Source organism: Triticum urartu, chromosome 5A (genome assembly GCF_056163025.1).
Source record: "Triticum urartu cultivar PI428250 chromosome 5A, HENAU_Tu73, whole genome shotgun sequence".
In the NCBI taxonomy this organism is placed as follows: Eukaryota; Viridiplantae; Streptophyta; class Magnoliopsida; order Poales; family Poaceae; genus Triticum; species Triticum urartu.
Window position 1 is genome coordinate 644,891,374 of NC_141877.1, and position 11,837 is coordinate 644,903,210.

General features: G+C 43.5%; 1 pseudogene; it reads left to right on the forward strand.

The window, feature by feature from the left end:
• The first annotated feature begins 10,403 nt into the window (after positions 1 to 10,403).
• LOC147973717 (uncharacterized) lies at positions 10,404 to 11,614 on the forward strand (annotated as a pseudogene).
• The last annotated feature ends 223 nt before the right edge of the window (positions 11,615 to 11,837 follow it).

Sequence of the window (11,837 nt, forward strand, 5' to 3'; positions counted from 1 at the left end):
GTGGCGCACACGAGTCCACATATTCACCATATCAATACACCACTATGGATCCGCTCCCGTCTCCCTACGAGAACGCCATCCATAGCACTCACGCTTATCTTGCGCATTTTAGAGTATCCACTTTCACTTGTCTATGAACTGCACAGGTAACCCAGAAGTCCTTTACCGCAGACACGGCTATTCGAATAGATGATGGTAACCCTGCAGGGGTGTACTTCTTCACACACGCTCTCGCCACTTACCACCATGTACACATCATGTATCTCGGCAACCTTCAAGCGGAAGCCTGGCGAGGGAGTTGGCCACAACCTGACTAACCAACAAGTCTCTAGTCCAGGTTTATCGCCTATTCGGGTTCCATCCGCAAGGAGATCTGGCCGGGGTGTCGCTCACGGCCCCAAACAATGTGTGCAGGGTTCCCAAGCCCACCTCGATGGATGGATCGACGCTTGGTACACCGTGCCACGGTGCCTAGTCTGTCCCAAGCCCACCTGTACCGGGTACCACTTGGTAGACTACTAACACAGCCTACAAACACCAGAAACTAGTTGCAACTCCTGGACAAAGATCAGGTTGATTAATAAGTCGAGAGGGGCACTTAAGCATTCCAATGCATGGTAGTAGTTGTCCATGGATCACAAACACAGAACTCAGTTCCTGAGGACGGCTTCAATGAGACAACCCACCATGTACTCCTACATGGCCTCTCACCGATACCTTTACCAAATCGTGTTCACACACTTAGCTCACAACAATAGGACATGTTCTCACACCTGTAATTCATCCCCGATGAATCAGACCTGACTCAACTCTAAGCAATAGCAAGCAATAGCAGGCATGACAAACAAGCATGAATGAGTAGGCACACCAGGGCTCAAACAACTCCTACTCATGCTAGTGGGTTTCATCTATTTACTGTGGCAATGACAGGTCATGCAAAGGAAAGGGGTTCAACTATCGCAGCATGTAACCATTGAATTGTTGTTGTCCTAATGCAGTAAAAGAGAGCAGGGGCGAGAGAGTGGGATTGTATTGGAATGAACAAGGGGGTTTTGCTTGCCTGGCACTTCTGAAGATAGTATAGTTCTTCATTGGTGTCATCGATCTCATCGTCGGAACATCATCTACTGAGAGGGGACAATTACCAGCAAACAAGGAAGAACACAATCAATGCGATGCACAATATGATGCATGATCATGACATGGCAATATGCTGTGATTTGAGATAATGCAACTAGCAATGATTTAAATGAAGTTGGTTTGAACCAAAGGTTCAAATTCAAACTCCATATGTGATTATTTAAATGCCAACATTTGATTTGACCTGATCAGCAGGCATAAGTTGCTCAAACATGCATGGAAATAGCATGAATTGATAGATTGGATTTTTTCTGATAATTTTTCATATTTAATTTATTTAATTCTGAGCTACGGTTGATTTTATATAATTTTAGAAGTTTAGAACATTTTCTGAAAATTATAAATCATTTCTGATTTATTTTAATTCCAGAAAATGTTTACTACGTCAGCATTAGGTCATGCTGACCTTAGCAGGTCAATAGGGCTGCCCGGGTCAACCCTGACCAGTGGGTCCCATTGGTCAGTGTCACGGTGCTAGCTAGAGTCACTGACGTGTGGGGCCAGTCAACGGCCACGTCAGCTTGGTCAAAGCTGACGCGTGGGGCCGCTCTGGTTTAGTTAATCCTAAGCAGAAATAAAAAGGGGTTAATTAGGGCGTGGGGCCCAGGTGTCACTGAGCTAGGAGGGTTAACTAACTGTGTCATTAGCACTAACTAATCTACCACGTCACCGGATTAACTCCGGCGATAACCGGAGCGCGGCGGCGATGCCCATCCGGCCAACTCCGGCGTCGGCTGGACGCGAGGCTAGGTGCATTCGAAAGCCTGTGATGCCGCGCATCTAATGGTGGCCACAGTGTGTGCTGGGATGGCGTGCAACAGCGGCGGCGACAAGCTGGCCGGCGGCCGGAGCTCGGGCGTCGGTCGTTTTGCTGATGCGGCGTGCTAGCGCGCGAACGGAGACACTAGCAAGGCACTGCGGAGTGCGGGGAGTGCGTTAGGCACTAGCGGTGACCAAAAGGTCACCGGAGTGACGCCGGTGTCGAGCTCATGCGGCGGAGCGGCTCGGCTCCGGTAGAGGAGGCGGCTAGAGGGTGCGTACGAGCGCGGGGAGCAGGGGAGAAGATGGCGGAGCTCACAGCGGGGTCGTAGACGGTCTCAGCGAGCTCGGGGAGGCGGGGACGGCGGCAAATCGACGGCGGCGATCCTCGATGGCCGAGGAGGGGAACGGCGGAGCTGGCGGCATCCAGGGTTTCCGGCGCCTTCCGTCTTGGTGAGGAGGAAGAGGGGGGCGAGGTGGGGCTTCTTGGCGCATCGGCGAGGCGAGGGGAGTACCGTGGCCGTGGCAAATGGCATCGGCGACGACGAGCTCTGCTCGGGCGCGTGCGGTGAGAGAGCAGAGGAGGGGGGAGGAGCGAGGGAGAGCGCGAGGGGGTTACAGGGGCGTCGTGGCGCCTCCAGAGAAGGCCAGGCGGTCATCGGCAAGCAGGAGGAGGCGTGGCGAGCTCGGCGGTGTCGTGGTGTCCCTCCTCTGCCTACTGGCAGAGGTAGGCGATGACTGGCACCAGGCCAGTGGGCCGGGCCGTGCTGGGCCAGGCCAGGTAAGCGTCAGGGAAGTGCTTTCTCCGCTCTGCCTTTTCCAGTTTTGATCTGTTTTCTACATTTGCAATTTGTTTTTGATTTAGTAAAAACACCAAATCATTTCTATAAATCCTGAAATTAATTATGGGCAATAACTGAATTTTCTCATAGGCCCTTAGCTATTTCCAGAATTGCTGGAGCATTTAATAATATTTATAGCAATTAAATGCCCCAATTCAAATACTTTATGAATTAATTCAAATGTCCAGAATGGCCTGAAAATATTTGCATCATTTTTGGCGGAGGTTTTCACCTTTAACAAAAATAATGAACATTTTCAAAGGCATTTTGGATTCATTGAAGATTATTTTAGGTTGAACCTATTTGACTTGATCTGGTGCTAGGGTTTCATCAATCCCCATTTCAACTTTCAAAGAAATTTAGACATGATGCATGGATGCTTGTGCAACTATTTGCAATCAAATTCTAGGGCTGTGACAGTATGTAAATTTTATTTAGCGGAGGCGGCTAGGCCAAACTGCAGAGGTCCAGTTATTATTTTTTATTTTATTTTCTTTCTTTATATTTTCGTTATTAATTTTCTTTTAATAATTTACCTTTTTATACTTTTTAAATTTTTAGGTATTTTAATAAACAGTACATACAAATTATATAGAGATATTTTAGAATGTAGATTCACTCATTTTGCTTCGTATATAATCCGCATTGGAATATCTAAAAGCACTTACATTTAGGAACGAAGGAAGTATCATATTTAGTAATGTAGCTCCGGACAGTTCACTAATCGTAAAAGGCACACACCACTGGAATGTAACAGGCCGGCCCATTAATGCATCGTCTGTGCTTTTTGGGTTCTTTTTCCGGTTTTACCTTTTTTATTTTTCCTATTTCGGTTCTTATTTATTTTTTTACTTTCTTCTGTTATTTTTATTTGTTAATTCCTGAACACTTTTAAAATTCATGAATAGTACTTGTCGCTCCGGACACTTCACTAATCGTAAAAGGTACACAGCATGGGAATGTAACTGTCCGGCCCATGTCTCCATCGTCTTTGTTTTTTTGTTTCTTTTTCAGATTTTACCTATTTTATTTCTTTTTGCCTTTTAGTCTTTCCTATTTTGGTTCTTATTTATTTTAATTTTGTTCTTTAATTTTTAGTTTTTTAATACATGTACACATTTAAAATTCATGAATATTTTAAATTTATGAAGTTTTTCAAGTTCAAGAATATCTTATCAATTCATGAAAAAAATTGCTAAATTGCGAAAGTTTTATATTTTATGAATGTTTTTAACCTCATTGAAAATTTACAAATACTTTCTGAAATTGAAAAGGTTATTTATACATTCGCGAATATTTTGAGTTTCCATGAACATTTTAAAATGTGTGAGGTGATCATTTTAACATTTTGTGAATACATGATTTACTTTAATTTTTTACATTTTTTAAATTCATGAATATATATTAGATTTATTTATTTATATGCATATTTTTCATAAGTTTAGGAACTTTTCCAAATCTATAAGTAAATGATAGACGTTTTTTTTCTAAACCAGCAAGTTAAGTATTTATTTTCTAGAAGAACGAGTGAGAGGAGCTAGCCTGGCAAACGGACAAGCAACTGCTTAGTCTGTCAGCTTTTAGGGTGTGCGCATTTCTTATCATTGATGTAGTATTTTAGGTCTTGTCCCAAGAATATGACCCCATTTCTCACATGGCATCCAATGATGGGCCGACTCGTTAAAGAGGGAAGTATTCTTCGTCTTATGTGCTAATAGGGATTCTCAATAATTAGACTCCATTTAGCACAAGACACCAAGTGATGGGCCGGCCTGTTAGATTCCGGCGGTGCGCATTTCCTACAACTGAGAAGCATTCCATGCCTTAAGCACTAAATATAATGATCCCATTTCGTCAGGGCACCAAAGGATGGCCCAGCCCATGTGCCGGTATCAGCGAGTTTTTTTAGGTAGGTGCGCTTTGTTTTTCGGTTTTATACCTGTGTGTCATTTTCTCTGTCGTTTCTTTCATTTTATTTTCTTTATTTTTTTCTTTTATTTTTCTTCTTACTTCCTCCAATTCATATTAATTATCGCAGCTTTAGTACAACGTTGTAGACTAAAGCTGCGACAATTAATATGGACGCAGCTTTAGTACAACGTTGTAGACTAAAACTACGACAACTAATATGGGTCGGAGGGGTATTATTTTTTCATTTTTCTATACTTTTCAAAATTTTGTATTTTTTCATTCTTTTCTAACCCATGATTTTTTATGCATGACTATTTTTAAATGGATGATTCTCTTTAAAAATGCATGATTTTTTTGTTCAAAATAAAACAATAACATTTTTTAAATGCATAAAAACTTATAAAATGAATGCTCATTTTCTTTAAAGCACACAAGCTTTTTGATCCCCCCCCCCAATGTGTTAAACAAAAAGGACCAAAACCTAAATGGAGCAACCCATATACAATCTCCCTTGAGGACGTACTTCCCGTTCTACGTATATGCTCATGTACTGGCTATCAAGAGACCGCAGGTGGGCGGTGCACCTCGTCTTCGACCTCTGCACGCCGGCATTGCTGGTCTACCGGTGGGAAGAGCTGATCCGGCGAGCCAAATCCGAGCGGCTGATCCTCATCGATGACTGAGGTAGGTGCATTGACGATCGGTTGGAGAGAGATAGAGAGATCATCGTGGAGAGAGTGCAGATATTTTTCCCTTGCCCTCGGGCAGTTGTAGACCGAGGCATGACACGTTGCGCGGACCGAGGAGCGGGAGGAGGGGAGTCGCCATGGACAGAAGGCATTTAAGGCGAATTCAAGGGTGTGGGCTCCACTCCCAATCCCATTCCCACTCAACGAAATTGCCCCTGCCAATCACTACTCCCACGTCCACTCGGCGTGCTTCGGCGACCATGGCGGATTGGAAGATGCGTCTCGAGCAGAGGATGTTGGAGATTGTTAATGGAGACAAGCTGAAGATGGAGAGGATGAGGGAGATCCTCTCATGGTTCACAGAGAAGGACACGCAGGCCGTAGCGAGGAATGCGCACCGCATGCTCACTTAGGAGGAAGGTCTTCGCCTCACGCCCACCGGAGAGCCAGTGGGACGCTCAGGATGCTGCTTTGCGTGATGGAGGAGGCGGCCTCAGGTTGCCCCAAGCAGGAGATGAAGTGGAGGCTCTTAATATCTCCCCGTCTAACACCAACAGGACCTTCGGAGGCCATGATCGGGGCAGTCATGGCGCTAGCCGCTCCGGGGGCCGCAGCCGGGTCATCGGGGGCGCGGCTGGAGCGGTCAGAGCGCTGGCTGCTCTGGGCACCGCGATGGCGCCGCTGATAATCGAGTCAGGCAAGGAAGATGCATCGGCGTTGGGGCTGACATGGTCATTGGGGGCGCTGGCGGAGAAGAAGAAGGCAAATCCCGGGAAGAAGAAGGCATTGAAGACGGTGGTTATGCCCAGGAGATCGCCGTGCTTCGCTCGTTAATCCTGCGCCTCCTCAACCTTGCGCTCTCTGATATGTCTCCCGCGTATCTATAATTTTTTATTGTTCCATGCTGTTATGTTATCATTCTTGGTTGTTTTACATTTATTTTATAGCAACTTTATATCATTTTTTGGGACAAACCTATTGACTTAGTGCCCAGTGCCAGTTGCTGTTTTTTGCTTGTTTTTTACTTCGCAGAATATCAGTACCAAACGAAGCCCAAATGTCACGAAACTTTTTGGAGATTTTTTCTGGCCAGAAGAAAGCTTGGGAGCCAAGAAAGTACCAGAGGGTAGGTCCGTGGGGCCCACAACCCACCAGGGCGCGCCAGAGGTCCCTCACACCCAGGTGGGTGGTGGGGCCCATGGGAGTCCTTTCCACCGCTTCTCAGCTCTATACATACCCAAATATTCCACAAACCCTAGGGGAGTCGACGAAACACAATTCCAGCCGTCACAAGTTCCAGAACCACGAGATCCAATCTAGAGCCTATTCCAGCACCCTGCCGGAGGGGAACACGATCAGGAGGGGTTCATCATCCTCATTGGTGCTCCTCTGATGATGCGTGACTAGTTCACCATAGACCTACGGGTCCGTAGGCAGTAGCTAGATGGCTTCTTCTCTCGTTTTTCTCAATACAATGTTCTCCTGGATGTTCTTGGAGATCTATTTGATGTAATGACTTTTTGCGGTGTGTTTGTTGAGATCCGATGAATTGCGAGTTTATGATCAGATCTATCTACGAATATTATTTGTGTCTTCCTCGATCTCTTATATGCATGATTGTTATAGCCTCGTATTTCTTCTCCGAAACTTTGGTTTGGTTTGGCCAACTAGATTGATTTTTCTTGCAATGGGAAGAGGTGCTTTGTGATGGGTTCGATCTTGCGGTGTCCTCACCCAGTGACAGAAGGGGTAGTAAGGAACGCATGTATCGTTTCTATTAAGGATAAAAAGATTGGGGTCTATTCCTACATGAATAGATCTTGTCTACATCATGTCATCGTTATTATTGCATTACTCTGTTTCCCCATGAACTTAATACACTAGATGCATGTTGGATAGCGGTCGATGTGTGGAGTAATAGTAGTAGATGCAGGCAGGAGTCGATCTACTAATCATGGACGTGATGCCTATATACATGACCATTACCTTGGATATCTCATAAATATTTGCTCTTCTATCAATTACCCAACAGTAATTTGGTTACCCACCGTATGCTATTTTCCCGAGAGAAGCCACTAGTAAAATCTACAGCCCAGGGTCTATCTTTTATCATATTGTTTTCAGATCTATTATTCCAAAAGCCCAAAAATACCTTGTTGCAATTTTTTTTATTTTGTGTTTTTGCAAGATCTATTTATCCAATCTACTACAATTTTATCTATCTCAATACCGAGGAGGGATTCACAACCCCTCTTACGCGTTGGGTTGCAAGTATTTGTTCTTTGTGTGGAGGTATCGTTTACATAGTGTTGCTTGGTTCTCCTATTGGATTGATAACCTTGGTTTCATAACTGAGGGAAATACTTACCGTTGTTGTGTTGCATCATCCTCTCCTCTTCGGGGAAATACCAACGTAGATACAAGTAATCACGCTCCGATGGGGCGGAGCAGGATCCTCTCCTGCTGGCATTCATTTTTGGCTGCTGGTCCAAGAGGAATTCGATGGTGAGGCTGGTCATCCATCAGTTTCTATAGGTACGAACCCTATCCCATCCAAATACTTTCACTCTCTAGTTAATCTGAAACCTGTGAGAGGAAGCGAAAAAAGGATTGTATCTGGTTATATTGATCCTGAGAGAAATGAGAATGCTATTTTTATGCCCTCTGATGAGAAGAGATATCAGAACAATTTGATTAACATGAATCATGCTCATATCTCTTTTGTTGGGGAGGGATATCAACACAATTTGATCAATAAAAATGCGAACCACTATGAGAAATATGGGGATTATACTGAGGGGGAGATAGTTACAGAGAAAATGCAGAAGAAACAATTTGTGAAAATCCTATATTTATGGTCAACCATTGAACCTGAATTTGGAGATTTCCATGTTGGTAAGAGTTGGGTGAACATTGGGGATAAAGCTAGTGTTGATGAGAATGGAATTGACGGTCAGGGGGCAATTCCAAAAATATGGATTGCTATATCCCCATCGAAATAGCTAATTTGTCAAATAATAATGATACTAGGGGTATGAGCTAAATGAAAAGGGGGTGCTAAATGCAAATGCACCCCTCGTGCGCTTTCTAGGATATAAATTCCTCTCCCCCTGGGTTGATAGGAGGGTGGGATCACTTTCATTTAGGGTTTCCTTTCCCGTCGCCGCCTCACATCTTAGACCACGCCATGAATAGGAACTATGGTGGAGGGAGGGGGCAAGGTAGGTTCAATAGAGGGAGCAGAGAGAATTATCAGTACAGAAGAAAGGAAGAACATTTAGATCGCTACAATTACATGGAGGACAGAAGAGAGTTGGAGTTCAGATCCAGAGATAGCTTCAGAGGGAAGAATATCCAAGGCGGGATGATGGATGGAAATCAAGGTGCTGCTGGGGTGTAGGAAGTTCTACTGTGCTACTTCTTGAGCTTGCGTTGGTTTTTCCCTTGAAGAGGAAAGGGTGATGCAGCAAAGTAGAGTAAGTATTTCCCTCAGTTTTGAGAACCAAGGTATCAATCAAGTAGGATACAACGCGCAAGTCACTGAATACCTGGACAAACAAACAACTACTTGCACCCAACGCGATAAAGGGGTTGTCAATCCCTTCATGGTTACTTGCAAAGGTGAGATCTGATAGAGATAGATAAACGGTAAAGTAAATATTTTTGCTATTTTTGGTTTATAGATCGGAAAGTAAAAGATTGCGAAATAGTAGATCAGAAACTAATATGATGGAAACTAGAAGATTATATGATGGAAAATAGAAGATTATATGATGGAAAATAGACCCGGGGGCGATAAGTTTCACTAGAGGCTTCTCTCAAGATAGAAAATATTGCGGTGGGAGAACAAATTACTGCCGAGCAATTGATAGAAAAGCGCAAAGTTATGACGATATCTAAGCAATGATCACGAATGTAGGCATCATGTCTGTGTCAAGTAGACCGACTCCTGCCTGCATCTACTACTATTACTCCACACATCGACCGACTCCTGCCTGCATCTAGAGTATTAAGTTCATGAAGAACGGAGTAACGCATTAAGTAAGATGACATGATGTAGATGAATAAAATCAAGCAATATGATGTAAACCCCATCTTTTTATCCTCGATGGCAACAATACAATACGTGCCTTGCTGCCCCTACTGTCACCGGGAAAGGACACCACAAGATTAAACCCAAAGCTAAGCACTTCTCCCATGGCAAGAAAAACCAATCTAGTAGGCCAAACCAAATCGATAGTTCGAAGAGATTTGCAAAGATATCAAATCATGCATATAAGAATTCAGAGAAGATTCAAATAATATTCATAGATAAGCTAATCATAAATCCACAATTCATCGGATCTCGGCAAACACACCGCAAAAAGGTATTACATCGAATAGATCTCCAAGAACATCGAGGAGAACATGGTATTGAGAATCAAAGAGATAGAAGAAGCCATCTAGCTACTAGCTATGGACCCGTAGGTCTGTGGTAAACTACTCACGCTTCATCAGAAGGGCAATGGTGTTGATGTAGAAGCCCTCCGTGATCGAATCCCCTCCGGCAGGACACCGGAAAAGGCCCCTAGATGGGATCTCACGGGTATAGAAGGTTGTGGCAGTGGAAAAATGTTTTCGTTGCTCGCCTGGTTGTTTTTGGGATATATGGGAACATATAGGTAGAAGAAATAGGTCGGCGGAGTCATGAGGGGCCCACAAGGGTGGGGGCGCACCCTCCATCCTTGTGGTTGCCTCGTGGCTTCCCTGACATGCACTCCAAGTCCTCTAGATGTCTTCTGGTCCAAGATAAATCATTGCGAAAGTTTTATTCCGTCTGGACTCCGTTTGGTATTCCTTTTCTACGAAACCCTAAAACAAGGAAAAAATAGAAACTGGCACTGGGCTCTGGGTTAATAGGTTAGTCCCAAAAATCATATAAAATAGCATATTAATGCATATAAAACATCCAAAATAGATAATATAATAGCATGGAACAATAAAAAATATAGATACGTTGGAGACGTATCATACTGCTCAAGGTGCTTCAACTATGGGAAATGGGAGAAAAGGGAGACAAGACATGGGGTGTGATGAAGGTAAAAGCATACCTAATGTTGCTACAACTCCTGACTTAATTCAGCAACAACAGTGGCTTGGCGCGCTGTTATCTCAGATTGCACAAAAAAATCATATGGGAGAGAAGGCTACAGATGGGGGTGCATCCACCAATCAGGTGTAGAATGCTAACAAAGCTGGTGAGATTGCTAGAGGGGGAATACCTATTATGAGTTTGGGAGATTAGAATGGAGTGGGTGGAGATAACAGAGTGCTGCATAACAATAGTGGGCAGGGAAACAGAGGATATAACAAGGAAAACTCAAAAGGAGGCAGAGGTGGATCAAACTTCAGGCTTGCCTGCAACAAGTGTAAAGACACTAGACACCTAACCAAGGACTGCAAATTGGAAAACTGCATAATATGTGGCAAAAATTCACACATAACTGATGAAAGCACATGGATTAAGAAGATGAAGCCAGTACCCAAGTTTGTTGCCAAAGCTTTGGGTGTGCTGCTAGAGCAGAACTCCAAGGATGTGACGGATATAGAGCAAATTAAACCAATGGTTGTTATCAATATTGTATCAAGGGAGATAAATAAGACCAAGTTTTTGGAAGGATTTAGATACATGTTTAGCTGGATTTAGCAATGGTGATGTAAGAAACAAGGCAAGGATGCTTATTTGGTTAGATTCCCTAATAAAAGCAGACTATTGGAATTGAAAAACTTTCACAACTTCAGTCTGTTGGGGACAAAGGCTATCATAAATGTTGACAACTGAACATTCGACACACAAGCTGTGGGAAAACTCCACACTGTGCTGGTTAAATTTGGGCAGGTTCCTGAGTGCTTTAGACACTTCTTTGGGATGTGTGAGGTGGCAGCTACTGTGGGCCCTGTTTTGGAGATTGACATGGACACTGTGACACATGAAAAAGTAAGAGCTAAGGTGGAGTCGGAGATTTTGAGAAAATGTCAAAGTTCACTGAAGTAACAGATAAAGACTTGATGATATTTAGGGTCACTACTGAATTGGAGAAAATAGTGGAGCAGGGTTGGTATGATGAAAATAGATATGTTGGAGAGATGGGAGAAGATCACGATGAGGTTGGTGAGGAAATAAGAGCTAAATTAAGGAAAATTGAAGATGATGGGAGACAGAAGCGGGAAAACATCTCACTGGGAAGTCTGAGCTTAAATCAATTTGAAGAGATGAAAAAAGTGAAGATTTAATAAAAGTACAGAATGAACACTTGGTGGAATTGGGCAATAGGAAGAAAGTGGAGGCTAATCTAGAACTGGTAATGAACAAGCTAATTACTATTGAGGAAGAAATATCTAGACAAAAAGCTTTGGAAATGGTGGAAGAAAAAAAGATTATGGCCTTGGAGAAAGACATATTGGATCTAGTGGAACTGGTAAATAAACAGTAAGAGATGATTGTCAAATGTATGCA